Source organism: Cryptomeria japonica, chromosome 5 (genome assembly GCF_030272615.1).
Source record: "Cryptomeria japonica chromosome 5, Sugi_1.0, whole genome shotgun sequence".
In the NCBI taxonomy this organism is placed as follows: domain Eukaryota; kingdom Viridiplantae; phylum Streptophyta; class Pinopsida; order Cupressales; family Cupressaceae; genus Cryptomeria; species Cryptomeria japonica.
In genome coordinates this window covers 470,909,625-470,932,213 of record NC_081409.1, presented here as the reverse complement: position 1 = coordinate 470,932,213, position 22,589 = coordinate 470,909,625, and positions in this window count along the sequence as shown.

Below are 22,589 nucleotides of genomic sequence, written 5' to 3'. Positions count from 1 at the left end.
ATGTACCTACTCACAACTCCCACTGCATGTGCAAAATTTGGCCGTGTGCATACCATCGTATACATCAGACTACCTACAGCTAATGAATACGGGATGTTAGACATCTTATTTACCTCTCTCTATGTCTTTGGACACATCTCCTTAGTCAATTTGAAATGACTAGCCAAACGTGTACCAACTGCTTTTGCAATCTGCATGTTAAATCTTTTCAGCTTCTTCTTTACATACTCACTTTGGGATAAACTTAATTTTCTATTTTTTATGTCCCATGAAATCCTCATACCAAGGATTTGCTTAGCTGGACCCAAATCCTTCATAGAAAATGACTTTGCTAATTTATGTTTAAGTTCATTTAAATGTTGCATGTTAGACCCAACAACAAGCATGTTATCAACATAAAGTAATAGGATAAAATAACTGTCATTATCCAATCTCTTAAAATAAACACAATGATCAGAATGACATCTATGGTAACCTTTTTCAGCCATGAAACTATCAAATTTCAAATACCATTGTTGAGGTGCTTGCTTTAGGCCATATAGACTCTGATTCTAATAGCACACTAACTCCTCCTTACCTTTGACCTCATATCCATGTCGTTGTTGCATGTAGATTTCCTCCTTCAAATCCCCATGGAGAAAAGTTTTTTTAACATCTAGTTGTTCAAGATGCAAGTTTTCTGTAGCCACAAGACTTGGAACAGTTCTAATTGAAGTCATTTTTACAACTGGAGAAAATATGTCATCAAAATATATACCCTTTTTCTGTTCAAAACCTTTAACCACGAGTCTGGACTTATATCTTTTTTGTCCTCTATCCTCCTCCTTCAGCGTATAAACCCATTTATTTGCCAAGGCTCTTTTTCCTGTAGGTAATGGGACTAAGTCCCAAGTCTGATTCTTCATCGAGGAATCCATTTCCTCTTTCATGCCTAGCTCCCACTGTTGTTTTGCATCCACCTGCATTACTTCTTCATATCCTTCTGGTTCACCAGAATCAGTTAATAAAATAGAATACAAATAAGGAGAAACTCTTTTAGGAAGCCTACTTAACCTCGTAGAAAGTCTAATATTTGCAGGAGTTTGTGGGATATTTTTTTGTTGCTGAGCATCAGGTACCAATGGCATTTGATTTTCAGGAATCTCATCCAACACCACATATTCCTTTTTGACTTGTTCATTCTTCTTTTCCTACATCTATTCTTTGTACATGACCTTCTCATTTAATATAACATCTCTATTTCTAATTATTTTCTAATTTTCAAAATCTCATAACTGATAACCAAAGTCATCTATTCTATATCCATTGAAGGTACTTTTTTGAGATTTAACATCAAGCTTGGTTATGTTTTCTTTATCAACATGGACAAAAGCTTCACAACCAAAGGTTTTTAGAAAAGAATAGTTTACCTTTTTACAAGTCCATGCCCCCTCTGGAATACCACCATCCGAAGGATTTGAAGGTCCCCTATTTATCAAATAAATAGCAATATGTACAACATCTACCCAAAATTGTAGGGGCAGCCCACCATGCAATCTCATGCTCCTTGCACGCTCCATGATGGTCCTATTCATTTTCTCAGACACACCATTTTATTGTGGGGTTCCTGGAATTGGCTTCTACCTTCGAATTCCATTGAAGGAACAGTAATCTTCAATTTTTTTGTTGCAATACTCGCCTCTATTATTAGATTTGAGACACTTCAACTTTTTTCATGTCTCATTCTCAACCAAATCTTTCCATTTCTTACAAGTTTCAAAAACATCTGATTTTTGTTTTACGAAATATACTCATTTTTTTTTGTTTCATCATCTATAAAAATAACATAATAACAAGAGCCACCAAGAGATGATACCTAATCTGGTCCCCATACATTTGAATGCACAAGCTCTAATTTCTCTCTCTTCTTCTCTTTCCCAACCTTGAGAAATCCGACTCTTTTCTGTTTACCATAAACACATTTTTTATAGAATTCTAAATCAATTTGCTTCAATCCTGGCAACAAATTTTTAGAGTGGAGGATTTTCATCCCTTTCTCACTCATGTACTCAAGTCTATGGTGCCACAGTTTTGAATATGTCCTTACAACATCTATTGTAGATGTCCCTGCAACAACTTTTTTAATGGCAGCTAAGGTAGAATAAGTATTACTAGTACACAAATACAATGTTCCTACCTTTGCACCTTTAGCTACTACTAATGCACCTTTAGTGACCTTCAAGACATTGTCTGTAAAGATAACTATGCAACCTTCACTGCCCAGTTGTCCTATAGAAATTAAATTTCTTCTTAAATTCAGAACATGCCTTACCTACTAAAACAACTAGTCATTTCCATTCTACAACTTGATCTTTATCTCGCCTTTTCCAACAATCTGACATGACTCATCATCACCCAAATATACCTATCCAAAATCACCTGGAATATAATCTAGAAAATATTTTCTATGGGGTGCAGCATGAAATGAAGCCCCTGAATCTATTATCCAAGAATCATTAACATTATCTAAACACAGAATCAAGGCATCTTGTAAAGTATTACTTGCAACATTAGCTTCCTTATTGTCATCTTCATTCCATCTCCTTGTTTGTTTTTCTGAGGCCAGAAATCTTTCTTTAAATGTCCTGGCTTTCCGCAATACTAGCAATCCTTTCTACCTCTAGATTGAGAGCGTCCTTTCTTTTACTTTCCTCGTGACTTCTCATGCCTAAGGCCTTTTCCTCTTTCCTTAGATCTTCCCCTATTCTCTACATTCAAAACAGTACTTGATGATGTGAAGTCTCACCTATGTTTTTCCATCGCATTTCCACACTTAGGATAACACCAACAACATCATCAAATTTCAAAGTATCTGAACCAAAGACAGAGTTACTTATAGCCATAACCAATCTATTACAGCTTTTCGACAAAGAACATAAAATTAAGAGAGCCCTAACCTCTTCATCATTGCTAATTTTTACAGAAGTCAATTGGTTGGTATCTATATTAAATTCATTTAAATGATCTGCTACGGATCCTTCCTCACTCATTTTATGTTAAACAAACGCTTCATAATAAATACATTATTCGAAGCTGAGGGTTTCTCATACAGTTTAGCCAGTGCCACCATTAGATCTGAAGTTGTTACTTTTGATATATTCAATGCTACAGAAGGTGCAAGGAACAACCGAATGGTTCCTAGTGCCTTTCTATCAAAAATATCCTAATCTTCATCTGACATCATGGTCGATTTATTTGACTTTCCTTCCAGTGGCTGCCACGGATCCTTTTGATATAGGTAATCCTCCATCTGCATTTTTCATAACTGATAATTTTGACCATTGAACTTCCGACCTTGAATTTGGTTTCTTCCATTGTTCTCACTCAAATCTGAAAGTCTTTGCCAATTTACAGAAATACACGGCTCTAATACCAATTGTTAGGGTTTAGGCAGATCCGGAACAAATACAAATTAACAATTATATGCAGATACAAACACAAAAGATGAAGAAAAATGCATAACACAGATAACACAGGGATTTAACATGGTTCACCCAAGATGGGCTACATCCACATAACAGATTCATCCAATCCCTTCTTATTATCCAGTAAATCAGTACAACACCATTACAATTCCTTTTTACATTTTAGTCGCTTATAAAAAGCAATTTTAGCGCAACACTCAAAGTCGCCGCATAACGAGTATACAGTACTTGCATGATCAATCGCCACATATCAACACAACCATAATACCGGACCTCATAACTCAATCAAATCAACATGTGTATCACTGAAAATTTAGCTGAATCAACTAAACATGCATATCTCAAAACCCATTAAATCGCAATAGCTCAACTGCAACACATTGACCAAACCAACTCAATCTGAGTACAACTCTGGAATACACATAAGAATATGTTGACATCAATGACAACACATCATTCCAAAAAACTTCTTAGCAATATCCAACAACAAAGAGCTGAGATAGATAGAGGAAATAAAGTTGGGTAATGAGATAAGGAGGGAGAGGTGGAAAGGGAAGTGGGGAGATGCTTAGAGAGGTGAGGAGAGAGAGGGTGGGAGGGAGAGGTAGTCATGGATATAATAGAGAGAGAGAGATAAGAGAAATAATAAGAGAGGGATATAAAAGAAGAGAGAGATAGGGAGGCAGGGATAGACATGGAGTTAGAGAGAGAGAGAGACTGAATAGAATAATAGGGTTGATGAGGGAGAGAGAGGTGGATAGGTAGAGAGGTGAGGGAGAAAGAGAAGAAACTGGGAGAAAAGTTCACAAAGAGAGAAAGAGGGTTAACGAGGGAGGGATACAAGTGGAGAGGAATGGAAAGAGCCAGAGAGGAAAGAGATAGAGGTAAGAGACCCTGGAGATAGATAGAGGTGAGAGATATTGAGGGGGAGAGAAAGGTGGGTAATGAGAAGGGGAGGGAGAAGTGGAAAGGGAGGGAAGGGGGAGAGACCTAGAGAGAGAGAGAGAGAGGGAGGGAAACGTAATCATGGAGACAATAGAGAGAGTGGGAAAGAAACAATAATAGAGGGAGATAGGAGAAGAGATAGGAAGGGAGGAAATGATAGAGATAGAGTTAAGGAGGGAGAGAGAAGAGGACATAGGGACGAATGAAGAGAAGGAGAAGACTAATGAGGGAGAGGTGGATAGGGAGTGACTCACAAATCTAGAAGGGGGAGAGCTAGAGAGGTAAGTGAGATAAAAAAAAATGAGAGAGAGTTCACAAAGAGATAAATAAGGGTGAGGAAGGGGGGAGAGAGGTGGTGAGGGAGGGAAAGAACAAGAGAGGAGAGAGATAGTGTTGGGAGAGATAGAGGTGAGAGACCTAGTGGGGAGAGATAGAGGGGTGAGAAAGGTGGGTAATGAGATGAGAAGGGAGAGGTAGTTATGGAGATAATAAAGAAAGAGGGAGGGAGAAACAATAAGAGAGGGAGATAGGAGAAGAGAGAGGAATGGATAAAGATAGGGTTAAGAAGGGAGAGAGAATAGGAGAGAGGGAAGAATGGAGAGGAAAGGGTTAAGGAGGGAAGGAGAGCTAGAGATGGAGTAAATAAGAGACTTGGAGAGAGAGAGAGATAGAGAGGGGTTCATAAAGAGATAAATAGGTATATGTTAAACATACCAGAATACTGAGAGGGGGGTGACTTAGTATTCCCCTTATAAAGATTAAAATAGAACTTCTGAAACTTAACTTATTATCAATTACCTTTAGTTCAAAACAAAGGCATGCAACATAATTGAAATGAAAGAAATACACAACCATAAGAGAGACACTAGATTTTTATACGTGGAAAACTCAAATGGGAAAAACTACAGAGAGGGTTAACTCTCAAGATAATATAACTAGTTATATGAAGATTACAAGGCTCTCTACTAATGGGCTCACTGTCAAGAAATAGAGACAAAAATGAACTAAGAAAATTGCATCTACACATGCACAGGATTAGTTTCTGATAAGCTCATATATCCAAACAATTGCTTGTGGCGAATCCGATTAAGAATCTCTGCAACTCTAACTCAATCTGCCTATAAAATCCACTATCGTGCCAATTTTGTCTTTCTTCTTCAACACATGAACTCTCACTAACACTTGCACTCTCACGCACATCCACTTCCACTTGCACTCATACTTCTACTTACACACCATACTGATCAAATCATAACATAAGTGTATACGCATCAAATCGGCCTTAAGAATACTTTCCCCAAGAATATTTCTTTATAGTTATTCTTCATGATTTCTTTCAAGAATATTCCAATGGTTAGATCACACATTACAAGCACCGGAGGAAAACAAGAACAAACAACATTCAAGGTCGGATAGACCCGAAATGATCTCATCCTCGAACTTCCGCGAGTATGCTTCTGAAGCACAAAAACACGATCCAACTTGACATAAGAAAATTAAGGTCATGAACAATGCATTTCCAAAAGATCGTTACTAGAAATTGAAAATAAGAGGAATGTGGAGCACTGCAAACATTGTTGAACACCATCAACGTTCAATACACTTCTAGAGCACAACTTTCGGAGCACCAAATCAATTACCACAACGAACATCAAAACTCAAACAACATGAGAAACATATCCAGATACTAGCAACACACATTTTAGGAGCACCACCCTTGCGGAAAACACATTTGCAACCCGACATATCAACAATGTTCTTCACCTTCATGCAGACATACCTATCTTCCATTATTTTGAAACACCTTCATACATATCACTACTCTGCAAAACCTATACATACTATTTCTCTACAACACCTTTACTCTTTACACTAACTCATTATATCTGAACTAATCTGGATCATCAAGTTTGACATCAATGACAACCAAACATATATTTCTAGCAATCTCCCCCTTTGTCATTGATGGAAAAAAACTTATAGCCACTTTAATCCCCCTTAGATACATATTCTCTATTTTACATATCTCTCCCCTTTAGGAAATGTCTATATTTCTCCCCCTTTGACATCAAGGACAAATGGTAACAACAAAAAGTTACCACAAAACTATATTTCCCAAAAAAGAAAAAAATGTTTCAATTGAGCTTCAAATGAAAAATTCTCATATACCTCTATTTAAGTTCTGGAAGAAAGGTCTTCTAGGATTTCACTGTCATCCTGAGGTTTACACACAGACTGTTGTTCCACACCAACAAATCAATAGAATAAGATAAAGAATCAAGTACGAAAGGATTTTGCACAAATTTTTCAGCTTCAATAAGGAGTCTAGAAAAATGTTCCAATTTAGCTTCAACTATCTCCTTCACTTTCCAGAAAGTATTCACTACATCTTCTCTCTACTTTAGAATAAATAAAAGCTCTGACTGCAAAGAATTTATCCTTTTTCTCTATTCACCAACTTTATCACTGAAAATGTCAAATGATTTACCAAGAGAGTTCATCTTAGACTCAATGGAATCAATTTTAACTCTAACATTCTCAATAGTAGCAAGCCACTAAAGATAATACTTGTATACTCTAGCCACATCTTCAACACAATATCTCATTTCCTTTATGCTTTCTAATAATTTCTTGTACGCATTGATACACCTTTTCTCTATAGCATCTTGAACTTCATTTTTCCAATAATTTCTTTAGGTGACTTCTTCAAATGATCTTCAAGCAGCTCAACCAAGACATTCGATAAAATATGTACTAAATTATTCAAACAATGGTTCTTCCAGAGCAGATAATCAAATAAGACTTCTTCAATTTTTCTCTTGATCATAAGATGGATGTGAAAGCCACAAATTACCAATCTTCTTCATACCATCTTCTTCTTCAAGCATGCTTAAAATGTTTTCTATTTTGCAAGGGTCATCTTCATCCACACTATCTTCTCAAGGTTTTTCAATTTTAGCCTTCTTTCCTTTAGCTTCTCTAGGAGGTTCCGGATCATCAAGATTAGTTACTGCAACTGACATCTTCAACCTTCTTCTTTCGGAGGAAGCACTCTCCTCAGAAGGGCTGACAACACTAGGAATCGAACCAGAACACCATATCTTTTGAAGATTTATGAAATGATCTTTACATGCCTTATCGTTGTCTGTTAGACAACTCGGATACCTGTAAATCTTCTTTCCAACTAGAATATTTAACTTTCATACAACATTCTCCTTCAAAGGTAAATATCTAATGAAATAAAGCATCAAACAAATGATTAAGGAACCAAAATGGAAAGGATGTCCATCCTCTTTTGACATAGTGATATTTTGAGTTAATTGCATCAATAATAACTCACACCATTTGAAATCCTTGCCTTCTTTTACCACTGATTTGCAACATACATAGCTACAACAGAAGTAGATCCTTATCTGTTTCAGAAATAAATCTTGTAACAAATACCATAAGTAACATACCTCATGGTGGAAAGGTGCTTTACATCAGCATTACATGGTTGTGAAGAAAACTGATTTTCACGAGGTTCCTAATGCGGAGGGTCCGATTACTGTTGTCTCCTCTCATGTAGTCTTGGATTCCTACAGAGGAGCTTGTGAGGCTAGTCAGTCGTCCCCACTTCTTCTTGTTGACCCCTCGGATGGTGCTCCCCCGCCTGGTGGTGTTGGAGCTTCTATTTCTGGTTCTACTCATGTTGTTGCTTTTCCTGGTGGGACCTTCTATGTTCCTAAGAAGGAGGATGTTATTAGTTCTTTTTCTCAGAGTTTCGTTGTTTCAAGTTTGGGTTCATCTGATTGGACTGATGCAGTTGCCAAGGTTGAGGAGGACTCGATTACTGTTAAGGGAAAGAAATCTAAAACGTCCACTCCCTCTTTTGACATGACTCTTCGATCTCACAAGAGTACCATTAAAGGTAAATCTTAAGGGACTCTCTGTGGATGTTCGGATTGTCATCCGATTGGGTTTTTGTTGGTTCTTTGGCTGCTATTTGTAATGTTCTATCTTTTGCAGCTTGTCTCTTCTTGGTTTTTGTTTTGATTCTAAACCTTTTAGAATCTTCTTTGTAAAGGGTTTCAGGGCCCCTTCAAAACCTGTTTTTGGCTTAATCCAAAATATTCCTCACCAACAGGTCAATGATTGTATCAATTAGCAATGTTATCTGATCTCCCATAATGTCAGTTAGGGTTTTGACTTCTTTGTCCTTGACTGATTTCTTCACCAGAACTATTCCAACACCACAAAGACCAAAAATTGTTTTTTTAGCTTCCAACACCACAACCACAGTTATTATTCTTGTGTCCAAAACTCTTACAATTGAAGTGGTGAGTATTCTGATTTACTTTACATCTGCATTCTATAGCCTTATGTCCAAAACTTTTGTAATGAAAACAATAACCGTTGAATGACGGGCAGCTTTGAGCATTTGGTTGACGGACCAGAGGTTTATTTGCAGTAGGTACTTGATTCCAGACCTTGTTTGCATCTTCAGGTTTATTTTTAGCTTCAACCTTCTCTTCTTTGCCTTTGCCTTTGTCATTTTGATTTGAACATTCAGCGGATTGAAAACCTAATCCTTCTTTGTCTTTATGAGATTTTTGCATTTCCAAAAGTTTATCCAATAATGCACTACTTTCAATGACTTTTACTTCTAACTTTAGCTTTATGATTTCTTGTTCCAGCTTTCCACATTCTTTTGACTTTTGATTAATTGTATCCTTCAAAATTTCTTCCACTTTATTTCTCTCTTCAATCTACAACTTCAGACTCACAACAATCTCATTTGCTTGTTTCAACTCTTTATTAACTTCTATATGCCTTGCTTTGAACTTCTGGATCTGATCTCTTAGCTTCTTGACACATTCATTCGCTACCTTGGCATTCTCTTTCAATTCCTCATTCTCAGATTCCACATTGTCCAGATCTTCAAGGGTCCTCTTCAACTCTTCATCCAAATAGTATTCTCCTACCATATCCATAGGAGCCATCAATTCAAATAAGATCTCCCTCAAGTGGTTAAGCTAGCAACAAGGGACCAAGCTCTGATACTAATTATTGAATAGATTGGAATACTGTGAGGGGGGGTGAATTAGTAATCCCCTTATAAAGATTAAAATTGAACTTCTGAAACTTAACTTATTATCAATTAACTTCAACCTAAAAGAAATACATGCAACATAACTAAAATGAAAGAAATACACAACCATAAGAGAGACCTAATTTTTATACGTAGAAAACCCAAATGGTAAAAACTATGGAGAGGGTTAACTCTCAAGGTAATATAACTAGTTATATGAAGATTACAAGGCTAAATGTCGAAGGGTTCACTGCCTGAAATACGACTTACTACCGAAAGGCTCATTGCCAAGAAATAGAGACAAACAATGAACTGATAAAATTGCATCTACACATGTGGGATCAATTCTTGATAAGCTCAGATATCCAAACAACTGCTTGCAGTAGATCTCATCAAGAATCTCTACAACTCTAACTCAATCTACTTGTACCAATCCTCTGTCATGCCAATTTTTCCTTTCTCCTTCAACACACGAACTCTCACTCACACTTGCATTCTCACACACTCATTCACTTCCACTCGCACTCATACTTCTATTTACACACCATACTGATCAAATCATAACAAATATATATACACCTAATATATGCATCAAGTCGGCCTTAAGAACACTTTCGCTAAGAATATTTCTTTATAGGTCTCCTTCATGATTTCTTTCAAGAATATTCCAACAGTCAAATCACACGTTACAAGCACCGAAGCAAAACAAGAACAAAAAAACATTCAAGGTCAGTTAGACCTGAAATGATCTCATCCTCGAACTTCCACAAGCACGCTTTTGAAGCACAAAAACACGATCCAACTTGACATAAGGAAATTAAGGTCATGAAAAATGTATTTCCAAAAGATCATCACTATAAATCAAGAAGAGGAGGAATGCAGAGAACTAAAAACATTGTTGAACACCATTAACACTGAATACACTTCTGGAGCACAACATCGGGAGCATCAAATCAATTACCACAATCAACACCAAAACTCAAACAACATGAGAAACATATCCACATACTAGCAACATATTTCCAAAGCATCACCCTTCCAAAAAACACATCTGCAACCCAATATATCAACAATGTTCTTCACCGTCATGCAGACATACCTATCTTCCATTATTCTGCAACACCTTACATATCATTGCTCTGCAACACCTATACATACTAGTCTGCAACACCTTTACTCTATACACTAACTCACTATATTCGAATAAATCTGGATCATCGGGTTTGACATCAATGACAACCAAACATATATTTCTAACAGTATAAGGAGGGAGGGAGAGAGGTGGAGAAGGAAAAAAAGAACTAGAGAGGGGAGAGATGGAGGCATGAAAGGTGGCTAATGAGACAAGGAGGGAGAGGTGGAGAGGGAGGGAGTGAGAGACCTAGAGAGGTAGAGAGAGAGGTTGGGTGGGAGAGGTAGTCATGGAGAGAGAGGGGAGAGAAACAATAAGACAAGGATCTCGAAGAAGAGAGAGGGAAGCGGTAGGGATAGAGATGGAGTTAAGTATGGAGAGAGAAGAGGAAAGAGGAAACAACAAAGAGGAGAGGGCTAAGGAGGGAGGGAGGGGTAGATAGGGAGTGAATGAGAAACCTAGAGAGGGGAGAGGTAGAGAGAGAGAGAGAGAGAGAGAGAGAGAGAGAGAGAGGGAGATCTTTTTGGAAAATATTTTGGAAGAAGGAATTTTGGAGGAGATTTGGGCATTTTGGTGAAAAATTATTTAGAAGCTTGTTGAAGGATTGAATCTCTCCTACAAAGTCCTTCCAGGAAAGCTATACCAGGTTGGGTGGCTTCTTCTGGTTGTTTTTAAAGAAAATATTTTTATTTCTTTCCTCTTTTTGAATGATGTGTGTTAAAAATATTTGTCAAATTCAAAACCTATTCTAGTTATTTCTTGTTTTTGGCTAAAATCCATTCTTGAAAATTAATTTTAGTTTATGGAAAGAAGTTATTTTCTGGGTGTTTATGGATTAAATTTTGTGAGGAAATTGGGAAAAGTTATTCTGGCAATTTTGCCAAGATTTTTGTTGTGCATGAAAATTGCAAGTTTTGGTAGAAAATGGGATTTACTAGAGAAAATATTCCCTCTTGTTTGGGTTTGGTTTCAATATTTGGCCATGGTTGTTCTGTCAATAATTGTGCATCTCTGTGAAATTATTTAGTTACTATAGAAATATAAATTTAATTAATTACAAGAAGTTATTAAATTAAGTTGCAAGTTGCGTGATATTAGAAATATATTTTATTTAAATTTTAGTGGAAAATAAATTAAATTAATTTCATTTATTGTTTCCTAGAATTTTAAATAAATAAAAGAATAAAAGAATAAATAAATAAAATAATAAATTAGAATTAAAGTATTGCTTTAATTTCTTTTTTAGGAAATCAATTAATTTACATGAGAAAATAAAAGAAAAAAATGATTTTTGCTTATTGCATGTTAATTTATCCCTTTGTTAGAAATTAGAAAATAAAAGAAAATTGCTTTTATTACTGAAATTAAAAAATATTATAACATATTAAATTTAAAGTGGGTTTTAAAATGTTTGATTATTTTATTAAATATTAATTAATATATTTGATTATTGTATGTTAATTATTAATTATTAATTAATGTATATTTTAAATATATGTTAATCATGATTATATATATATATATATATATATATTAATTAATACTTAATTCATTAATATTGTGTATTATTAAATTATTAATTGTTTATATTTTGGGGGATAAATAAATATATAATAATTAATATTTAATTTTGGTGACTGTTTTATTGAGGAAGTATCTTTTTGGAAATAGATAGAATATTATTTTAATTGGAAAATTGTAGAAATAAAATATATTTATTAATTGATAACTTTTAAATAATATTTTATTCATGAATATATTATTTGAGTGATAAAAAAAAAACACAATGAAATGTTTATCATTGGACATTTTGAAAACTTTAATGATATACTATTGGAAATTTTGAAAATTTAATAATGTATCGTTTGGAATATTGGTGAGTTAATGATACTTTCATTTAGTAAAATAAATGGTTTAGTTTATATTTTTCCTCTGTATTGAGAGTAGACAAATGGTACTATTGCTATTGAGGTATTGTATTCTCCTTGTTATGGTGATTTTTCTGTTAATGTATTTTGAAAACTTAGATCACTTAGAAAACTTGATCGACTTTTAATTTTAAATCAATATGGAAAAAGATTGTATTTTCCGGTTACTACCTATGCAAGTTTAATTTTTGTATTCGCTTTTATTTTAAGTAATGGCAAGGCCTTGATATGTTTGTTTGGACCCTGTCGTTTGGTTGATTTGGGGTACCTGTTTATGTCTTCGGTTTCTAGTTTGGTTGTTGCCTTGTGATGGTGTTTAAACTGGTCATGTCCTTTATGCAAGTGTCGAGTGTTGATTTGTGGTTGACCATAGCGGGTCAGGTCTCTAGTTAGAGTACTGTCGGGCAATGGACCTTGTATTAGCTTTTGATATGTTCAGTTGGATCCGTTTCTTTGTAGGGATCATTTATGTAATTATTGACCGATGTGGTCGGTTGTTTGTTGGTATGATTCGCCTTGACGGTAGGAATGTAAATGATGTGAAACTTATGTACCCTTAACTTATTTAATTATCAGAGGGGTCTTGCAATTGAGCAGACCTAGAGATGTAGCCCTCTAGGGGTGAACTCCGAGATCATTTTGGTGTTATGTGTTGCTTTTGTTCTTATGTTTCATGTTTTAGTGTTAACATGTATGGATGACATTTTGATAGAATGTGTAAGTGGTTTAGATGAAATTAATTGTAAATGTATGTATGCAGCCGTCTTTTAAATGCAGTAAATTGGAACATGAAAGATTGTAGATTAGAATAATGGAATATATTTACTTATTGTTAAGGAAATTAAGTATGAATGGGAAGATCTCGTTAGTTTATGATGAAATTCAAGTGTGTTATTAAATTAGATGCATGACTCAAATTTCAATGAAAAGTATGAACGAAAGGTATGAATAAACCTTAATGGATGAACTTTATCTTGTGATCTATATTTTGTCTTGTTGAAAGAAATTATCCTTGTTTAAGAATTTTCTCGTTATTAAGACAATCGGCTTATTGGATTAATTAGCGTAAGTTAAGTTAAATGTGGAATTAAGTAATCATGTTGGGAAACTCTTTAGGTGTTAGTTGATGTCTTCTACTATGTAATCTATACTTTGATGTCTTATTGTATCTTTATGTTGTGTCTTATTTTTTTTTTAAATTATTGCAATCCATTCGTGTGTTTTAGCTTTATCCCTTCGAGGTTTCCTGGCGGGGCATTACAGAAGAGGAAAGAGGAAACAACAAAGAGGAGAGGGCTAAGGAGGGAGGGAGAGGTAGATAGGGAGTGAATGAGAAAACTAGAGAGGGGAGAGGTAGAGATGTGAAGGAGAGAGAGAGATAGAGAGAGAGAGAGAGAGAGATTAAAATGAGAGAGAGTTCACAAAGAGAGAAAGAGAGGTAAGGAGGGAGGGAGCGAGGTGGAGAGGGAGGGAAAGAATTAGAGAAGGGAGAGATATAGGGGGGAGATAGAGGTGAGAGACCTAGGGGAGAGATAGAAGTGATAGAGATAAAGGGGGAGAGAGTGGTAGGTAATGATACAGGGAAGGAGAGGTAGACAGGTAAATAGGGAGGGTGTGAGAGACCTAGAGAGGTAGCGAAAGAGGGTGGGAGGGAGAGGTACTCATGGAGAGAATGGAGATAGAGGGGGGAGAAACAATAAGAGAGGGAGAGAAGAAGAGAGGGAGGGAGGCAAGGATAAGGAAGGGGGAGATAGAGAGGGAGAGAGGAAGAAATGGAGGGAGAGAACCAGAGAGGGGAGAGTTCATAAAGGGAGATGGGGAAGGGTGGAGGGAGAGAGGTGGAGAAGGGGGGAGAGAACTAGGATGGGAAAAAATAGAGAGGTGGGAGACCTAGAGGGAGAAAGAGATGTGAGAGACCTAGATGGGAGAGAGAGGGGTGAGATAGATAGAGGGGGATGGAAAGAGGTGGGTAATGTAACATGGATGGAGGGGTAGAGAGGTGGAGATGGAGGGAGTGAAAAACCTAAAGAGGGGAGATAGAGAGGGTAGGGGGGAGAGGTGATGACCTAGAAAATGGAAGAGAGAGAGGGGGGGGTGGGGAGGGGGTAAGGAGTGATGGGTAGATAGAGAAGGAGAGAGGATGAAAGGGATGAAGAGACCTAGAGAAGGGAGGGAGGGAGGGAGAAGATGATAGACAAAAGAACAAAGAGAGATAGGAGTAAGAAGAGATGGAGGGAGATGTAGACATGGAGGGATTGAGAGAACTAGGGAAAGACAAGATAGAGGGGAAGAGATGTGAGGGAATTAGAGGAGGAGAGAGGTGAGATGGGGGTTTAAGGAGGGAGGGGAAGAGAAATATGAGGGTTTAAAGAGAGAGAGGAAGAGAGAGATGGGGGTTCGAAGGGGGAGGGGGAGATAGACATGGAGAGAGGAAGAAAGGGAGGGGATGTCTTAGAGAGGGGGAAGAAGAGATGGAGAGGGAGGGAGAGAACTAGAAAGGGGATGGGTAAAGAGGGAGAGGTGATGACGTAGACAATGGAGAGGGAGGATAACAGAGGGAGAGTGGATAGGAGAGGGGGAGGGAGATAGATATGGGGGTAATGAGGGAGGGGGAGATAGAGAGGGAGAAAGAAAGGGAGGGAGAGACCTAGAGAGGGGAGAGATAAGTGAGAAAGAGAAGAGAATGGGGGAAATGGAGAGATAGAGGGAACTATCAATATGAGAAATACCCTCAACCTTATGTACCCTAAACCCTATATCATAAATCCTATACAAGAGAGAGAGAGAGAGAGAGAGAGAGAGAGAGAGAGAGGTGATGACCTAGAGATTGGAGGGAGAGAGAATAGAAGAGAGAAAAACAAAGAGAAAGAGGGCAATTTGGCTCTACCCTTCTAAAAATGCATTTTCATTTAGCGCTAGCCAAATTTGGCTAGCACCAAATGAAAATGTATTTTCATTTTGTGCATTTGCATTTGGCACTCGTCAAATATAGCAATAACCAAATGAAAACACACAAATTTAAAATGCATTTTCATTTAGTGCTCACCAAATTATTTTATTGGGATTTGCCTTTGACATCCAACCCAAAGGGTTGTACAACCATTTCATGCCAAAGACGTGTTTTTTTACAATTAGAAATTTTTCACACATTTATGGTCATTCTCTCCATCAAGTTTGTACATGTTTCAATGCGCATTTTGAAAATAAACCACAATGATATTAATCTCTCTTAAATATTTAACCATATAATTTATTTCATATTTTGATTATGTTAAGGTTTTCATCTTTAATTTCTTTTGTTGGTGTGTCTATTTTTTGTCACAAACCAACATGTAGTATTTTGGATATTATTTTTTATTCATTAATCAAATTTTGAAACAAATTACATTTTTAGAAACTAAAGTCCATTCTACATATATTTAAAAATAATAATTTTTTATTAGTTTTCAAAAAGTTTATGGGAGAGCACGCTCAAAATTATGTTTTTCAGGATGTGTCCACTTTAAAATTTAATAAAAAACCATATATTTATTTCAAATTAGTTGAAAAATTCGGTATAAACTACATGGCGTTAGCTAATTTCTAACCAAAACAATTTTTGAAATTCTAAATAAACTACATTTTAAGGGGAAAACACTAGGCCTATGTTACTTTTTTGGAAAAAAACAAGACCATTTTGTGTGCTTCCCCTTTTTAAAGCCCTTAATCTTCACTAGTTTTAAAATAAATTAGTAGTTTAAAATAAATTAGTAGTTTAGAAAGTAGATTGAGAACACAACAACTCTTATTTTTGTTGCATCTTCAAATTTTGAGCGTAACTATCTTCATTTTCTTGTTGAAGATTAGACTTTATTGATTTATGAAGGAAAAAAAAAAAGTAGCATCTTAAGACCCAGTCAATATAATTAATGCTTCATTATCTATTACAGAGATTCTTATTAAAATTATGATACATACATCTAGGAATCATAGTTTATGTAATTATGATGATGATGCTTCTTCCTTGATCTTGATGATTTATCTAATGATTACAATCATGGTGCTTGTTTGATTGATGGATAATCTTTACCCTTGTTAAATGTTGTGGCTAAAAATAATGACCATTCTTAGTGATTCGCGATAATAATAAAATGTTGAAATGTTTCACTATCTCGTGGTCTATGAAGGGAAACAATGGTTGCCTCTCATTACTAGTCTGGAGAAGCATAGAAGATTTAAAGGAGAAATATCAAATATGATATAGTTTGAGTGTCACTTGATATTTTGGAGCTTGCCGCATGAAATGGTTGATTTCCACCCTCAACACTAGGAGAAGAGGAGGCAAGGCAAGCAAAGGCTTTTCGAGCTCTTATGCCTGTAGAGAAACTCTGACTCTTCGCCACAACAGATTTGTTTAAAGAATTGTCGTCTGAAGGATCTCAAGTAATTTTAACAGGACAATCGGTTAATGACAATCCACATACAGGACAAGCATGACGTGAGGAAGAGCCATTGTCTCGAAAAAGATGTAAAAACCTTGGTTCGTATTCTGTTGCACCCCATGACGAGCATGGATACATATCACATTGTTTTTGGTGTATGCAGTTTTATGGAAATGGAAATGGATTCAATGATAGTTTCTTGGTTATTTGTTTTTGTCTATAGATGACATATTATAATTATATGGGACTTAATTATATTATAATCAACTTACTATACCTCAATATGAGAGTAAAAGTGAACAAGGATCTTCCAAACCATGAGGAAAACCTATTGGTTTTAATTGAAAAGTCTAAGAAATATAGCACATCACGCGTCAATATTAAAATTGAAGACCTTAATATGGTAATAGAGAAAGTGTTTACATATAAATGAACACCAATGGCATAATATGTGCGAGCATAATGGTTTCCTTTAGTGCCCCTATGAAAATTACTTTGCAAAACAAAAGGTATGTAAGGGAAATCGAGATGAGTTGCAATATATCTTTAAGTTGATTGTAATTAGGGAATGGTGGATTCCAATTGTCTTGGGCAACATTGGAATCCGCCCAAGGGGGCCAGCCCCTTCTCCAACATGTAGGGTTGGGCCCTATACCTCACGGCACTCCATTAAACCCCACGCTACATAATAAAACCCCACACCACATGAAGGATAACGTGCTAAACATGAATAGGGCCAACCCTATCTATAATACATTTCGGTTTAAAAGATACATAAATTAAAGGTAATTAATTTATCTTAAGCCGGCATAAATGGATCTTGCACCTCATATAAGTAAAGCCACATTCACCTCATTAAAATACATCCATCATCATTCCATGCGAAATACATATATATGCCTAATGTGAATTTGAAGAAGCAATATTACAGCGAATTACATTTGCCTTTACAGCGAAGTATATATGTCATTAAAGGTGTGAAATTCATTCATATGGAGAGCGAATTGAGATGCTAAGGTTGCAGTCCAGCAAAGTGCAGACTTCAGATGCAATATAATGCAGACCCAGGGTTTGGACCTAATTGCTATTGGAAGTGTTAAGGGAGGCAGACTTGACAACTTGATGTTTGTGAAAGTGCAGTCTTGTGGAAGACATTATCAGCCCTAAGTGCAATCATCTTCAAGTACTTGAGATAAGTGTTGTAATCTTCATATGAATATAATCCATAATCAGATCTGAGGATCTTTTCTGGCTGGGTTTTTCTTCCTATGAGGTTTTCCCAAGGTAACCGTGTCTTGTTCTTATTTTTGTTCATTTCTTTGTTATGCCTAAATCTGGAAAACTATAAATCTTTCATCTTATCAATTTAGTTAGCAACTAAATTCTGATTTTCTGAGTTTACATTAATCTGAAAGTGTTAAAATTAACATGGTATCAGATCTATAGGCTAGATCAACTTTCAGATTTCAGAATTTAAGACTCCTTTATTTCCAGATTTTTGTCTCATTCACAGGTCAGGTCAATGGGGCTGAAAGTTGAAGATAGGCTTGATGGGAATCTCAATTTTGCTGCATGGAAGGTTCGAATCATGTTGGCTCTAGAGGAAGAAGATCTTCTTCACTTCATAGAAGCAAAAGAGCTAACTGAACCTACGGATGCAGCTGAGCTAAAACAATTCAAAAAGGATGTTGTCAAGGCCAGAAAGTTTCTCATTGATTCAGTTAAAGACCACCTACTCACCTCTATTGTCTCATTCACTACTGCAAGGAAAATGTTCAGTTATCTACAAGGTACCTATGAAATTAACAATCTCGGTAGGGCAATTACTTTAAGACAACAACTACTTAATATCAAAATGTCAAAAGAAGATTTTGTTATTTCATATTTTATGAGAATTTCAAAACTAAAGAATCAGCTAGGCTCAATTGGACATAACATGGAAGACAAGGACCTTGTCATGATTGCTCTAAATGGTTTACCACACTCATGAGAGTCTTTTATTCAAACCATAAGTGGTAGAACTGAGCTACCTACCCTTGATCGCCTTAAGAATGATTGCATTCAAGAAGAGTCTCGTCTGATCTCAAGAGGGCAAACCAAAAGTCCTCATGTAAATGACCAACATATGCTTGCTGCCCAATACAAGAAAGGTGGAAATTGGAAGAAGCATTATCCAAAGAGAAATAGGGAATTCAGACCATCTAGTTCTCAGAACTCTTGGAAGAAACCGAGAGATATCTCTCGTGTTCGATGTTTCAGATGTGACAAATTTGATCACTATGCTAAAGAATGTCAGAATGATCCTACTCAGAGAGAAGCCAACCTAAATGAAGCCTCAGAACAATATGATGACTTCTTATTCATCTCTGCCCTGTCAAGAAGCATACCTACAGACAGTAATATGTGGCTGATTGACAGTGGTGCTTCCAGACACATCACAGGCTATCGTGATCATCTTTCAGACTTAGTAGAAAAGGATATCAGCCTTCACGTGGTAATTGGTGATGATGCTCGATATTCGGTAAGAGGTTCTGGCACTACTTTAAATTTAGACTCTAGTATTTCACTTCACCTTAGTGACATCTTGTTTGTTCCTGAAATTAAAAGAAACTTAATTTCCATTTCTGCTCTAGAAGATAAAGGTTATCAAATTGCATTTTCTGAGGGAAAAGTACTTGCTTGGCCTAAGAAATCCAGTTTTAAATCTGCTCGTATAATTGGTAATAGATATGATAGTCTTTATAAGCTCTCTACTAACCTTGTTCAAGCCTTCATTAATGAGGCTCCCGAATCCTGTGAGCTGTGGCATAGAAGACTTGGACACTTACACTATCAAGCACTTCCCTCTCTTGAAAAGTTAGTCAAAGGTATGCCTAAACTCAGTCAAATTCATGATAATACTTGCAAAGGTTGTGCTATAGGTAAAAATGTTAAAAGTCATTTTCATAAAAGTGAAAATAGAGCTAAAGATAAACTAGAACTTGTTCACTCTGATTTATGTGGTCCTATGTCTATAGCATCTCCTAATGGATTTCTTTATTATGTAATCTTCATAGATGATTTCTCTAGGAAAACTTGGATCTACTTCTTGAAATCTAAAGAATCTGATGAAGTCTTAAGTAAATTTAAAGAGTTTAAGGCATTAACTGAAAACTCCTATGGTAAAATAATTAAATGTTTAAGATCTGACAATGGAGGTGAGTACACCTCCATTGTTTTTATGATTTTTGTGTTGAGTCGGGAATTAAGAGGGAGTTTTGTGTTCCATACAATCCTCAGCAAAACAGAGTTGTTGAAAGGAAAAATAGGACTATTGTTGAGGCTACAAAGGCTATGATTCATGATCAAGATTTGCAGACCTTTCTATGGGCTGAAGCTTCTAGAACAACAGTACATATCCAAAATAGATGTCCACACCGTGTTCTAAAGAACATGACCCCTGAAGAAGCCTTCACAGGATCCAAACCGGACATCAATCACCTTAGAATTTTTGGAAGTCTTGTTTATGTTCATGTGCCCAAGGAAAAGCGAACCAAGTTGGAGCCCTCCAAAAAGAAAGGCATGCTAGTCGGATACAGTGAATCCTCCAAGGCCTTCAAGATCTATATCCCTGGTCAAAGATATGTTGAGGTAAGTAGGGATGTTACTTTTGAAGAAGATATTGCTTTTAAGAAATCTAAAGGTTCTTCTGTTATTGATGAAGCTAATGACAATCAAGATATGAATGTTGATACTAACCTTGAGATTCAGAGGGAGCCTGTTGAACCTCCACCTCAAGAAGAACATAATGATCCACCAGAGCCCATGAATCCCACTGACATTCCTAGTGACATTGTTGTTACCAAAAAGAGGCCACTTTGGGTAAGAAACAACATTAAAGAAGTCGAAAGATTTGTTGCTCCCAGTGGCACCTTCCGTGAAACCAAGAGACCTCAAGTATTCTCCAACTACGTTGCATTGATGTGCAATCTCATTGAATCTGAACCTTGCAATGTTGAAGAAGCCTTGAACCATCATGCCTGGAAGCTTGCTATGGATGAAGAGTATCAGTCAACCATCAAGAATGATGTTTGGGATATTGTGCCCAGACCCAAAGGTAAATCTGTTGTTTCCTCTAAATGGTTATTTAAAATTAAACATAATGTTGATAGTAGTATTGAAAACTATAAGGCTAGATTTGTAGCTCGTGGTTTTTCTCAAAAGGAAGGCATAGACTATGAAGAAACATTTGCTCCTATTGCTAGATATACTTCTATTAGAACTAAAATAGCTATTGTTGCAGCTAGAGGTTGGAAGCTACATCAGATGGATGTTAAGACTGCCTTCCTTAATGGTGTCATTGAGGAAGAGGTCTATATTGAACAACCTAAGGGTTATGAGAATCAAGATAGAATAACTCATGTGTACAGGTTGAAGAAAGCTATGTATGGCCTCAAACAGGCTCCTCGTGCTTGGTATGAACGAATTGATAAATACTTGTTAAGTTTAGGCTTTTGTAAAAATGATGCTGACTCTAACATCTACTTTAAGTTATTCAATGATGAAATGTTAATTCTAGTTCTGTATGTGGATGATTTATTTCTTACTGGTAAAGATGAACTTATCATTAGATGTAAGAAAGAACTAGCTTCAGAACTGAAATGAAAGACTTAGGTCTAATGCATTATTTTCTAGGTCTAGAAGTATGGCAAAGATCTAACGAAATTTTTCTAAATCAAGGAAAGTATACCATTGATATTTTGAAAAGATTTAGAATGATGGACTGTAAACCTATGTCTGCTCCTATGGAATCTAACTTAAAGAAGTTAAGTGTTTCTGTAGCTAACTCGGATTTTGCAGATCCATCAAAAAACAGGCAGTTGATTGGATCACTAATGTATCTAGTTAACACTAGACCAGACATATGTTTTGCAGTGAATGCTCTCAGCCAGTTCATGAGCATGTCTAAACATGTTCATCTTGTTGCAGCCAAGCACATCCTAAGATACTTGCGTGGCACAGTTGGTTATGGGCTGAAGTATCCACTTAACACTTCAATACCCTTGGAAGGTTATTCAGATGAAGATTGGGCCGGAAGCATCAAAGACAAGAAAAGCACTTCCGGTATTTGTTTCAGCTTAGGATCCGCTATGATCTCTTGGGCTTGCAGAAAACAATTCTCAGTTGCACTAAGTACTGCTGAAGCTGAGTATATTGCAGCAAGCGTAGCTTCTAGAGAAGCAGTGTGGCTTCGTAAGCTTCTTGCTGAGCTGTTTGGTCAGCCTTGGGATCCTACATTTATTCATTGTGATAATTAGAGTTGTATCAAAATGTCCATCAATCCAGTGTTTCATGACAGGTCAAAACATGTGGAAACTCATTATCACTTCATTCGAGATATGGTGCAAAGAAGCGTCATTCAGCTAAAGTATGTCAACATTGATGAGTAGGTTGCAGATATTCTTACCAAGCCTCTGTCCAAAGTGAAGTTTGTGTACTTCAGGGACAGACTTGGTGTTGTGGAAAATGTAACCCTGATTGAGAGGGAGTCTCAACCTCAGTGATACATTGTGTTGTATCAAACCACCCTCTGCGGGCAATGTAAGGTGGTATTGTAATCTTCTCAGGGAGGAGTAATTGTTAACCATC